Source organism: Coregonus clupeaformis, unplaced genomic scaffold, assembly GCF_020615455.1.
Source record: "Coregonus clupeaformis isolate EN_2021a unplaced genomic scaffold, ASM2061545v1 scaf0857, whole genome shotgun sequence".
Lineage (NCBI taxonomy): Eukaryota > Metazoa > Chordata > Actinopteri > Salmoniformes > Salmonidae > Coregonus > Coregonus clupeaformis.
The window spans coordinates 150,001-162,347 of record NW_025534312.1 but is presented as its reverse complement, the minus strand read 5'-3'; the positions used below and the strand labels follow the sequence as shown (position 1 = coordinate 162,347).

General features: G+C 47.8%; 2 protein-coding genes across 2 annotated transcripts in view; one reads left to right on the top strand and one right to left on the bottom strand.

The window, feature by feature from the left end:
- Positions 1-12,347, bottom strand: part of LOC121560280 (voltage-dependent calcium channel subunit alpha-2/delta-4-like) — a gene marked incomplete at its 3' end in the record, with an annotated part of 195,648 nt that overhangs the window by 58,137 nt on the left and 125,164 nt on the right.
- LOC121543624 (leucine-rich repeat and transmembrane domain-containing protein 2) overlaps positions 10,293-12,347 on the top strand; it is a 51,781-nt gene continuing 49,726 nt past the window's right edge. Inside the window, exon 1 of the mRNA XM_041853643.2 lies at positions 10,293-10,575. The gene's annotated coding sequence lies outside the window, so the exon portion shown is untranslated. The remainder of the gene's footprint in view (positions 10,576-12,347) is intronic.

Below are 12,347 nucleotides of genomic sequence, written 5' to 3'. Positions count from 1 at the left end.
AGGAGGCAGCTACTGTAGCCCATTATTAGGCCCTGTGTCCAGGCAGCTACTGTAGCCCATTATTAGGCCCTGTGTCCAGGAGGCAGCTACTGTAGCCCATTATTAGGCCCTGTGCCCAGGCAGCTACTGTAGCCCATTATTAGGCCCTGTGCCCAGGCAGCTACTGTAGCCCATTATTAGGCCCTGTGTCCAGGAGGCAGCTACTGTAGCCCATTATTAGGCCCTGTGTCCAGGAGGCAGCTACTGTAGCCCATTATTAGGCCCTGTGCCCAGGCAGCTACTGTAGCCCATTATTAGGCCCTGTGTCCAGGCAGCTACTGTAGCCCATTATTAGGCCCTGTGTCCAGGAGGCAGCTACTGTAGCCCATTATTAGGCCCTGTGCCCAGGAGGCAGCTACTGTAGCCCATTATTAGGCCCTGTGTCCAGGCAGCTACTGTAGCCCATTATTAGGCCCTGTGTCCAGGGAGGCAGCTACTGTAGCCCATTATTAGGCCCTGTGCCCAGGCAGCTACTGTAGCCCATTATTAGGCCCTGTGCCCAGGCAGCTACTGTAGCCCATTATTAGGCCCTGTGTCCAGGAGGCAGCTACTGTAGCCCATTATTAGGCCCTGTGTCCAGGCAGCTACTGTAGCCCATTATTAGGCCCTGTGCCCAGGCAGCTACTGTAGCCCATTATTAGGCCCTGTGCCCAGGCAGCTACTGTAGCCCATTATTAGGCCCTGTGTCCAGGCAGCTACTGTAGCCCATTATTAGGCCCTGTGCCCAGGCAGCTACTGTAGCCCATTATTAGGCCCTGTGTCCAGGCAGCTACTGTAGCCCATTATTAGGCCCTGTGTCCAGGCAGCTACTGTAGCCCATTATTAGGCCCTGTGTCCAGGCAGCTACTGTAGCCCATTATTAGGCCCTGTGTCCAGGAGGCAGCTACTGTAGCCCATTATTAGGCCCTGTGCCCAGGCAGCTACTGTAGCCCATTATTAGGCCCTGTGCCCAGGCAGCTACTGTAGCCCATTATTAGGCCCTGTGTCCAGGCAGCTACTGTAGCCCATTATTAGGCCCTGTGTCCAGGCAGCTACTGTAGCCCATTATTAGGCCCTGTGTCCAGGCAGCTACTGTAGGCCACAGCCTTCTGTTAGGCTTTTCATCAAAGCACTACATTAATGGAGAATAAATTGGCACCATCTTTCACAGGGGTCACAGAATATATAGAGGAACGATGTTGGCACTGAATAGCATTAAAATAGAGTAAATACATTCCCACTAAAATAGAGCAAATATGAAGCCTAACTGTGCTGTAAATATAATGTGCGTTGGGCATATGTATACATTTATGCAGGTGAAAGATGCATCTAAAATGTAATAAACAAAATAACAATAATGATTATGTAAATAAACAAGGGAAAGGTGGTTCAAAGAGAGCCAGGGGACTCAACCAGTGGAGAGAGTAGAGAGAGACAAGATGGTAGCCAGGGGACTCAACCAGTAGAGAGAGTAGAGAGAGACAAGATGGTAGCCAGGGGACTCAACCAGTGGAGAGAGTAGAGAGAGACAGGATGGTAGCCAGGGGACTCAACCAGTTCAGAGAGTAGAGAGAGACAGGATGGTAGCCAGGGGACTCAACCAGTGGAGAGAGTAGAGAGAGACAGGATGGTAGCCAGGGGACTCAACCAGTGCAGAGAGTAGAGAGAGACAAGATGGTAGCCAGGGGACTCAACCAGTGGAGAGAGTAGAGAGAGACAGGATGGTAGCCAGGGGACTCAACCAGTGGAGAGAGTAGAGAGAGACAGGATGGTAGCCAGGGGACTCAACCAGTGGAGAGAGTAGAGAGAGACAGGATGGTAGCCAGGGTATTCAACCAGTGGAGAGAGTAGAGAGAGACAAGATGGTAGCCAGGGGACTCAACCAGTTCAGAGAGTAGAGAGAGACAGGATGGTTAGCCAGGGGACTCAACCAGTGCAGAGAGTAGAGAGAGACAAGATGGTAGCCAGGGGACTCAACCAGTTCAGAGAGTAGAGAGAGACAAGATGGTAGCCAGGGGACTCAACCAGTTCAGAGAGTAGAGAGAGACAAGATGGTAGCCAGGGGACTCAACCAGTTCAGAGAGTAGAGAGAGACAAGATGGTAGCCAGGGGACTCAACCAGTTCAGAGAGTAGAGAGAGACAGGATGGTTAGCCAAGGGACTCAACCAGTGGAGAGAGTAGAGAGAGACAGGATGGTAGCCAGGGGACTCAACCAGTGGAGAGAGTAGAGAGAGACAGGATGGTAGCCAGGGGACTCAACCAGTGGAGAGAGTAGAGAGAGACAGGATGGTAGCCAGGGGACTCAACCAGTGGAGAGAGTAGAGAGAGACAAGATGGTAGCCAGGGGACTCAACCAGTGGAGAGAGTAGAGAGAGACAGGATGGTAGCCAGGGGACTCAACCAGTGGAGAGAGTAGAGAGAGACAGGATGGTAGCCAGGGGACTCAACCAGTGGAGAGAGTAGAGAGAGACAGGATGGTAGCCAGGGGACTCAACCAGTGGAGAGAGTAGAGAGAGACAGGATGGTAGCCAAGGTATTCAACCAGTGGAGAGAGTAGAGAGAGACAAGATGGTAGCCAGGGGACTCAACCAGTTCAGAGAGTAGAGAGAGACAGGATGGTTAGCCAGGGGACTCAACCAGTGCAGAGAGTAGAGAGAGACAGGATGGTAGCCAGGGGATTCAACCAGTGGAGAGAGTAGAGAGAGACAAGATGGTCGCCAGGGGATTCAACCAGTGGAGAGAGTAGAGAGAGACAAGATGGTAGCCAGGGGACTCAACCAGTGGAGAGAGTAGAGAGAGACAGGATGGTAGCCAGGGGACTCAACCAGTGGTAAGAGTAGAGAGAGACAAGATGGTAGCCAGGGGACTCAACCAGTGGAGAGAGTAGAGAGAGACAAGATGGTAGCCAGGGTACTCAACCAGTGGAGAGAGTAGAGAGAGACAAGATGGTAGCCAGGGGACTCAACCAGTGGAGAGAGTAGAGAGAGACAAGATGGTAGCCAGGGTGCTCAACCAGTGGAGAGAGTAGAGAGAGACAAGATGGTAGCCAGGGGACTCAACCAGTGGAGAGAGCAGAGAGAGACAGGATGGTAGCCAGGGGACTCAACCAGTGGAGAGAGTAGAGAGAGACAGGATGGTAGCCAGAGGACTCAACCAGTGGAGAGAGTAGAGAGAGACAGGATGGTAGCCAGGGGACTCAACCAGTGGAGAGAGTAGAGAGAGACAGGATGGTAGCCAGGGGACTCAACCAGTGGAGAGAGTAGAGAGAGACAAGATGGTAGCCAGGGGACTCAACCAGTGCAGAGAGTAGAGAGAGACAGGATGGTTAGCCAGGGGACTCAACCAGGGCAGAGAGTAGAGAGAGACAGGATGGTAGCCAGGGGACTCAACCAGTGGAGAGAGTAGAGAGAGACAGGATGGTAGCCAGGGGACCCAACCAGTGGAGAGAGTAGAGAGAGACAGGATGGTAGCCAGAGGGGTCGTGTACAATGTCCCTGTCCATTTCACTCTATGCTACTGCACATTCACAACACCAACAGTACTGCACTGCTGTATTAGACTCACTACAGAGAACCATAGGAGGACATTTACATGATGAATAACACACAATGTATTAGTGATGTCTTTTCTGAGTGTACTGCACCGTGTGTGTGTGTGTGTGTGTGTGTGTGTGTGTTGGTTCTTCTATCCTTGTGGGGACCTAAAATCCCCCAAAGTCCCCACAAGGATAGTAAAACAAGGGAAATTCTCCCTCGTGGGGACATTTCCCACGTCCCCATGATGAAAAAAAAAGAAGGCTATTTTAAACTTTGGGTTAGATTTAGGTTTAGGGTTACAATTAGGATTAGGGTTAGAATTAGGGTTAGGGTTTAGGTTCTCCTCTCTCCTCCACCTACTGCTCCACTCTACCCCCTCCACCTCCTCCTCCTCTCTCCACCTCCTCCTCCTCTCTCCCTCCTCCACCTCTCTCCACCTCCTCCTCCTCTCTCCACCTCCTCCTCCTCCTCCTCTCTCCACCTCCTCCTCCTCTCTCCACCTACTCCTCCTCTCTCCACCTACTCCTCCTCTCTACCTCCTCCTCCTCCTCTCTACCTCCTCCTCCTCCTCTCTACCTCCTCCTCCTCCTCCTCTCTCCACCTACTCTCTCCTTTCAGGTCAATCATGACCAAAACCACCCGCCAGCTGAACAGTTTCTTTCCCCGTGCTGTGGCCCTCACCTACCAGCCATCTGGCCCATAAAGACTAAAGGACTACGTACTCTATGTGACACACTTCATCAAGCCATCTCTAAACTGTACACTAAATAACTGCAATATACTGCATCAAGCCATCTCTGAACTGTACACTAAATAACTGCAATATACTGCATCAAGCCATCTCTGAACTGTACACTAAATAACTGCAATATACTGCATCAAGCCATCTCTGAACTGTACACTAAATAACTGCAATATACTGCATCAAGCCATCTCTAAACTGTACACTAAATAACTGCACTATACTGCATCAAGTCATCTCTGAACTGTACACTAAATAACTGCACTATACTGCATCAAGCCATCTCTGAACTGTACACTAAATAACTGCACTATACTACATCAAGCCATCTCTAAACTGTACACTAAATAACTGCACTATACTGCATCAAGCCATCTCTGAACTGTACACTAAATAACTGCACTATACTACATCAAGCCATCTCTAAACTGTACACTAAATAACTGAACTATACTACATCAAGCCATCTCTAAACTGTACACTAAATAACTGAACTATACTACATCAAGCCATCTCTAAACTGTACACTAAATAACTGCACTATACTGCATTTGCACTGTGTTCATATCTCTGCTTTTAGATATATTTATATTGATACTGTAAATGTGTTCATCCACTGTATATGTGTATATCCACTGCTCTACCACTTTGCATACACATGTAATGTCTGTCAACTTTGTGTAAACTCTTCAGTCTGTTTTCTGTCTCTAAATGTCTGTCACTGGCAGCACCACATCACCTAGTCAAATTCGGATTCCTCAGACCTCACTCCCACAGACGGACAGACAGAGGGTCCTGAAGTGTTAGTTTCCAGACAAGACAAGTGGTGACATCATCATTGTGCTGCGGGTATTGGAGCATGGTTAATAATGAGTGACAGAGTGATGATGTAACATGGTAACGCGGCCCGGAGCAGCAGGGCCATCTGATAGGACAGATAGAGACACTTCCCTATTGGTCACACACAAGACACGGGGTGGTCCCAAATAGCATCCTATTTCCTATACTACTTGTCAAAAGGAAAACATTTTGGGACGCAGGTCCAGGAATGGCTGAAGATATTGCAACATTTACCTGGAGCTAACGCTGCAGATAGCATTACTGGGTGATTTCAAATATCAATCGATCAATAATATAATAATACTTTTAGCAAAAAAAGTTATCTTTAATTTACAATCTGTAGAAACTATGAGAATAGAAAGGTTCAGCACTTTTGTGAAACATCACAGCACAGTTGAAAAATATATGGCAAATAGAAATCCAATATGGATGGTGTTAAGAGATAGATGGGAGGGGTTGAGTGGAGCTGAAAGGTGGGACTAATAACAACAAGATAACTCATGTAAAATATACTGTGTCTGTAGGTTCTCAGCTTTTGTGAAACAGCACAGTTAAAAACATATGTCAAATAGAAATCAAACCGGGTGGACATCAGAGATCGATGGGAGAGGATGAAGGTAGAGGAAGGACAGGACTAAAAACAAACAAAAGATAACTATTGTAAAATAGATTGTGTCCGTAAAATGTATGTATAAGCTGGAAGTAAGTCTAAGTGTTGTTCATTAGTTTCCTCCAATTAGGAGAGAGGTGGTAGGGTTAGCGGAAAATAATAAAGGAACATGTTTTTTAAAGATATATATATATATATATTTATATGTATGTATGTATATGTATGTGTATATTTATATATATGTGGGTATGTATGTATGTATGTATGTATGTATATATGTATATACAGTACCAGTCAAAAGTTGGGACACACCTACTCATGCAAGGGTTTTTCATTATTTTTACTATTTTCTACATTGTAGAATAATAGTGAAGACATCAAAACTGTGAAATAACACATATGGAATCATGTAGTAACCAAAAAAGTGTTAAACAAATCAAAATATATTTTATATTTGAGATTCTTCAAATAGCCACCCTTTGCCTTGATGGCAGCTTTGCACACTCTTGGCATTCTCTCAACCAGCTTCACCTGGAATGCTTTTCCAACAGTCTTGAAGGAGTTCCCACATATGCTGAGCACTTGTTGGCTGCTTTTCCTTCACTCTGCGGTCCAACTCATCCCAAACCATCTCAATTGGGTTGAGGTCGGGTGATTGTGGAGGCCAGGTCATCTGATGCAGCACTCCATCACTCTCCTTCTTGGTCAAATAACCCTTACACAGCCTGGAGGTGTGTTGGGTCATTGTCAGGTTGAAAAACAAATGATAGTCCCACTATGCCCAAACCAGATGGGATGGCGTATCGCTGCAGAATGCTGTGGTAGCCATGCTGGTTAAGTGTGCCTTGAATTCCAAATAAATGTAGAAAATAGTAAAAATAAAGAAAAACCCTGGAATGAGTAGGTGTCCAAACTTTTGACTGGTACTGTATATTTACAAAAATATATATATGGGGGATTGGAAATGATGCAGACAATTACATTGATGGAAGCTACAATCTATCTGCAATATTAAAGCTGATCTACCCCCTAAAAAAAAAGGATAAAAAAAATAAATAAATAAAATAGGGTGCCATTTGGGATGCAGGCATGGTAGGTACTAGTCACACATTAGACATGGGCGTAAACCACTGACTGTATATATGGATGGACAAAGCCATCGATCACGTGACACCAGTCATTCCTATGTGAAGAATCAATAGCACATTGAAGCCAAATGAAGTCGGTTAAGATGGCGCCTCATGCAGACATGACATGCGCAGTTTGAGCTACTCCAGGAAGTGACGTTGCAGGCTAGCTCAGTGCTGCCCCCTCTCATTGAGTAACTCAAGTTGAAGGCCGACCGGGGTACTGCAGGCTGTCATTAGCAACTTTATTACCTCTTCTTTGTGCGATTTAAAAATAATCGGTTCAAGGACATAGATCTGGTGTATTAGAAGCAATTGTTGGTACCATGATTGTCTTTAAAAAAAAATATTTACAAGAAAATTGACCACAAAGATTGACATTTTTCCATTCACCATAATGGGGGATCTTTTCTGTTAACAATGCCTGCAGTACCGCAGTTGGCCTTGAACTTTGTGTCTTCAATGAGAGGAGGCAGTGGTTCTCCCCTGGTGTAAACATAGCGTGGCATACGGTCAGAGGGTCTGAATGTTTTCTCCAACCTCTCTATCACTCTCCCTCCCCCTTTCTCCTCCAACACATAGAAATAAACAACAGACGGTTGGTTCCCTGTGTGCCTAGCCTGTCAGTGGCAGCCATGTTCAGCTGGTGATGGGAAGCACACAGTCCTGTTCTCTGTCTCTGAACACACATTACCCATCTCACAACACACACACACCTGCCAGTTCCTTTACCCTAAATGCTACCCTACTCTCACTCTTCTTCCTCCGCTCTGCACCTTCCTTGCTCTCTCTTTCCCCCTGCCACTCTCTCTCTCTCCCCCCTGCCACTCTCTCTCTCTCTCCCCCCTGCCACTCTCTCTCTCCCCCCTGCCACTCTCTCTCTCTCTCTCTCTCCCCTGCCACTCTCTCTCTCTCCCCCTGCCTCTCTCTCTCTCTCCCCCCTGCCACTCTCTCTCTCTCTCCCCCCCTGCCACTCTCTCTCTCTCTCCCCCCTGCCTCTCTCTCTCTCTCTCTCTCTCTCTCTCTCTCTCTCTCTCTCTCTCTCGCCTCTCTCTCCCCTGCCTCTCTCTCTCTCTCTCTCCCCCTGCCACTATCTCTCTCTCTCTCCCCCGCCTCTCTCTCTCTCCCCCCTGCCTCTCTCTCTCTCCTCCCTGCCACTCTCTCTCTCTCCCGTGCCACTCTCTCTCTCTCTCTCCTGCCTCTCTCTCTCTCTCTCTCTCTCTCTCTCTCTCTCTCTCTCTCTCTCTCTCTCTCTCTCTCTCTCTCTCGCCTCTCTCTCCCCTGCCTCTCTCTCTCTCTCTCTCCCCCCTGCCACTATCTCTCTCTCTCTCCCCCACCTCTCTCTCTCTCCCTGCCTCTCCTCTCCCTCCCTGCCACTCTCTCTCTCCCCGTGCCACTCTCTCTCTCTCTCCTCCCTGCCTCTCTCTCTCTCTCTCTCCCTGCCTCTCTCTCTCTCTCTCTCTCTCTCTCTCTCTCTCTCTCTCTCTCTCTCTCTCTCCTCTCTCTCTCTCTGCCTCTCTCTCTCTCTCTCTCTCGCCTCTCTCTCTCTCTGCCTCTCTCTCTCTCTCTCTCTGCCCTCTCTCTCCCCCTGCCACTCTCTCTCTCTCTCTCTCTCTCTCTCTCTCTCTCTCTCTCTCTCTCTCTCTGCTCTCTCTCTCTCTCTCTCCCTGCCTCTCTCTCTCTCTCTCTCCCTCCTCTCTCTCTCTCTCCCCTGCCTCTCTCTCTCTCTCCTCCCTGCCACTCTCTCTCTCTCCCTGCCCTCTCTCTCTCTCTCTCCTCCCTCTCTCTCTCTCTCTCTCTCTCTCTCTCTCTCCTCTCTCTCTCTCTCTCTCTCTCCCTGCCTCTCTCTCTCTCTCTCCCCCTGCCTCTCTCTCTCTCCCCCCGCCTCTCTCTCTCTTCCCTCCCTGCCACTCTCTCTCTCTCCCTGCCCACTCTCTCTCTCTCTCCTCCCTGCCTCTCTCTCTCTCTCTCTCTCTCTCTCTCTCTCTCTCTCTCTCTCTCTCTCTCTCTCTCTCTCTCTCTCTCTCTCTCTCTCTCTCTCTCTCTCTCCCCTGCCACTCTCTCTCTCCCCCCTGCCACTCTCTCTCTCTCTCTCTCTCTCTCTCCCCCAGCCACTATCTCTTTCTCTCTCTCCCCCTGCCTCTCTCTCTCTCTCTCCCCCCCTGCCACTATCTCTCTCTCTCTCCCCCGCCTCTCTCTCTCCCCTGCCTCTCTCTCCTCCCTGCCACTCTCTCTCTCTCCCCGTGCCACTCTCTCTCTCGCTCCTCCCTGCCACTCTCTCTCTCTCTCCTCCCTGCCTCTCTCTCTCTCTCTCTCTCTCTCTCTCTCTCTCGCCTCTCTCTTCCTGCCTCTCTCTCTCTCTCTCCCCTGCCACTATCTCTCTCTCTCCCCCGCCTCTCTCTCTCCCCCCCTGCCTCTCTCTCCTCCCTGCCACTCTCTCTCTCCCCCGTGCCACTCTCTCTCTCTCCTCCCTGCCTCTCTCTCTCTCCCTGCTCTCTCTCTCTCTCTCTCTCTCTCTCTCTCTCTCTCTCTCTCTCTCTCTCTCTCTCTCTGCCACACTTTCTCTCTCTACCCCCTGCCACTCTCTCGCTCTCTTCCTCTCTCCCATCGCTCTCTCATCCATCTCTCTCTGTTTGTCCTCCATGTAAAAAACCCCATCCCTCTCTTTCTCAATGACTCTAGCAAACAGCTTATCTTTCTGTCTACCCGTTGCCAAACACTCACACACACCGACACACACACAAACCGATACATGCAGAGCCAGCCTACCACCTAATGGGAGGGACTGAGAAATTGAAATGAATCAAAAGAGCGAATGGAAAAAAAATAAGAGATGAAAGAGGGAAAAAGGAGGAGGGAGAGAAAAGCCTGCCAGCCAGCGTATAGAAGAGAGGAAGATTTTCATATTCTGTGAGATCAGTTGATTCTCTCTCTCTCTCAGCTGGAGGCAGCTCAGACAGACGCAACACACTCTAATGTTAGTATCTTTGACAAGCTGAGCCTCACACACATTCACACACTCAACACACACACACACACACACACCTGCCACATGCACGACTGCACACAAATACATACGGAGGGGGAGGACACACACGCTCTCACACAAACCCACTCTCTCACACACACACACACACACACACATGCGCGCTCTCTCTCTCTCTCTCTCTCTCTCTCTCTCTCTCTCTCTCTCTCTCTCTCTCTCTCTCTCTCTCTCTCTCTCTCTCTCTCTCTCTCTCTCTCTCTCTCTCTCTCTCTCTCTCTCTCTCACACAAAGACAGCCTCTGGATACTGGCGCACGCTGGAGCAGAGGAATCAGAAACATAGCGACACAGAAGGGTTAGTGAGGCAGGCAGGCAGGCAGGCGGAAACACTATCCATTTACTGGACTGGACTGGGATATATTCATCCTGGGGAGGCTAACCTCATCATGGCAACAAACCAACCTCTCTAAGGATTAAACTTATCTTCCTCCAAAAGATTTCATCGTCCTTCTTCCTTAATCTTTTCATTCATTTTCCACTATCCTTTTTTTCTACAATCTTTCCTTTTTGATTTGATTGGTTGTTGCTGCCGGCAGGAGATCGATGTGAGGATTATACCAACAGTTCTTTGTCTCGCTTTCTTTATATTAGGGTAGATTTTTTTGGACGTTTGGTTTGGGCGTCGTGGTTGGTGGTGGGCAGCTGGTATTTTGGAAGGTGAGTGTTTCGGTTCTCTCTCTGTCTCCACCGTATGTGTTCTTTCAGTCTAAAACATTATACACAAAAACAAACACACACACTAAAAAAATCTAAACAGACTGAAACACCCACACACAAATAACAAGACAACGCACAAATAACAAGATGATGAAATGTAATGAATTGCCTGAAGAAAAGAACTGTTTTATTATCACTTGTGAATGACAGTTTTTGATTCTTTCCAATGTCCAATGTATTCCCTTTGCGTGTGTGGTGGATTACATTGTTTTCACCTACTTAATACTCCACAGGTCTTAATGATCGGTGTTTGTGTGTGTGTGTGTGTGTTTGTGCGTGCGTGTGCATGTGTGAAATAGTACTGTATATCAGGAATGTCTGACAACATTGGCACCAGTAGAAATACACACACACACACACACACACGCACAGTGAGATGTAGACATCTGTGTGTTTGTGACGATCTAAAGCATGTATGTTCAGGTAACTGCCAAGATAAAGGAAACATAAAGTGTCTTAATAGGGCGTTGGGTCACCACGAGCCAGAACAGCTTCCATGCACCTTGGCATAGATTCTACCAGTGTCTGGAACTCTATTGGAGGGATGTGAAACCATTCTTCCACCAGTCATTGCATCATTTGGTGTTTTGTTGATGGTAGTGGAAAACGCTGTCTCAGGCGCCGCTCCAGAATCTACCGTAAATGTTCAATTGGGTTGAGATCTGGTGACTGAGACACACACACACGCACGCACGCACGCACGCACGCACGCACATGCATACGCACTGTACGCACGACATACGCACGTACGCACGTAACACACACACACACACACACACACACACACACACACACACACACACACACACACACACACACACAAACACACAAACACACAAACACACACACACACACACACCCTTTAATCCCCATATGCTCCTTTGAGACTCCTCTTTCAAAGTCACTGAGATCTCTTCTTCTAGCCATGGTAGCCAAAATAATGGGCAACTGGTCATTTTTATACATGACCCTAAGCATGATGGGATGTTTTAATTTCTTAATTGACTCAGGAACCACACCTGTGTGGAAGCACCTGCTTTCAATATACTTTGTTTCTGTCATTTACTCAAGAGTTTCCTTTATTTTGGCAGTTACCAGTATGTGCGTTTATGTTTTGTTTACTGAGTGTATTGACAGCTAGCTAGCTAGTTTCCACACACAGCTCTTACTGCTTCTATAGCTCCTAGTTCCTACTCTAGCTCCTAGTTCCTACTATAGCTCCTAGTTCCTACTATAGCTCCTAGTTCCTACTATAGCTCCTAGTTCCTACTATAGCTCCTAGTTCTTACTATAGCTCCTAGTTCCTACTGTAGCTCCTAGTTCCTACTATAGCTCCTAGTTCCTACTATAGCTCCTGGTTCCTACTATAGCTCCTGGTTCCTACTATAGCTCCTAGTTCCTACTATAGCTTCTAGTTCCTACTATAGCTCCTAGTTCCTACTATAGCTCCTAGTTCCTACTATAGCTTCTAGTTCCTACTATAGCTCCTGGTTCCTACTATAGCTCCTAGTTCCTACTATAGCTCCTAGTTCCTACTATAGCTTCTGGTTCCTACTATAGCTCCTGGTTCCTACTATAGCTCCTAGTTCCTACTATAGCTCCTAGTTCCTACTATAGCTTCTAGTTCCTACTATAGCTCCTAGTTCCTACTATAGCTCCTAGTTCCTACTATAGCTCCTAGTTCTTACTATAGCTCCTAGTTCCTACTGTAG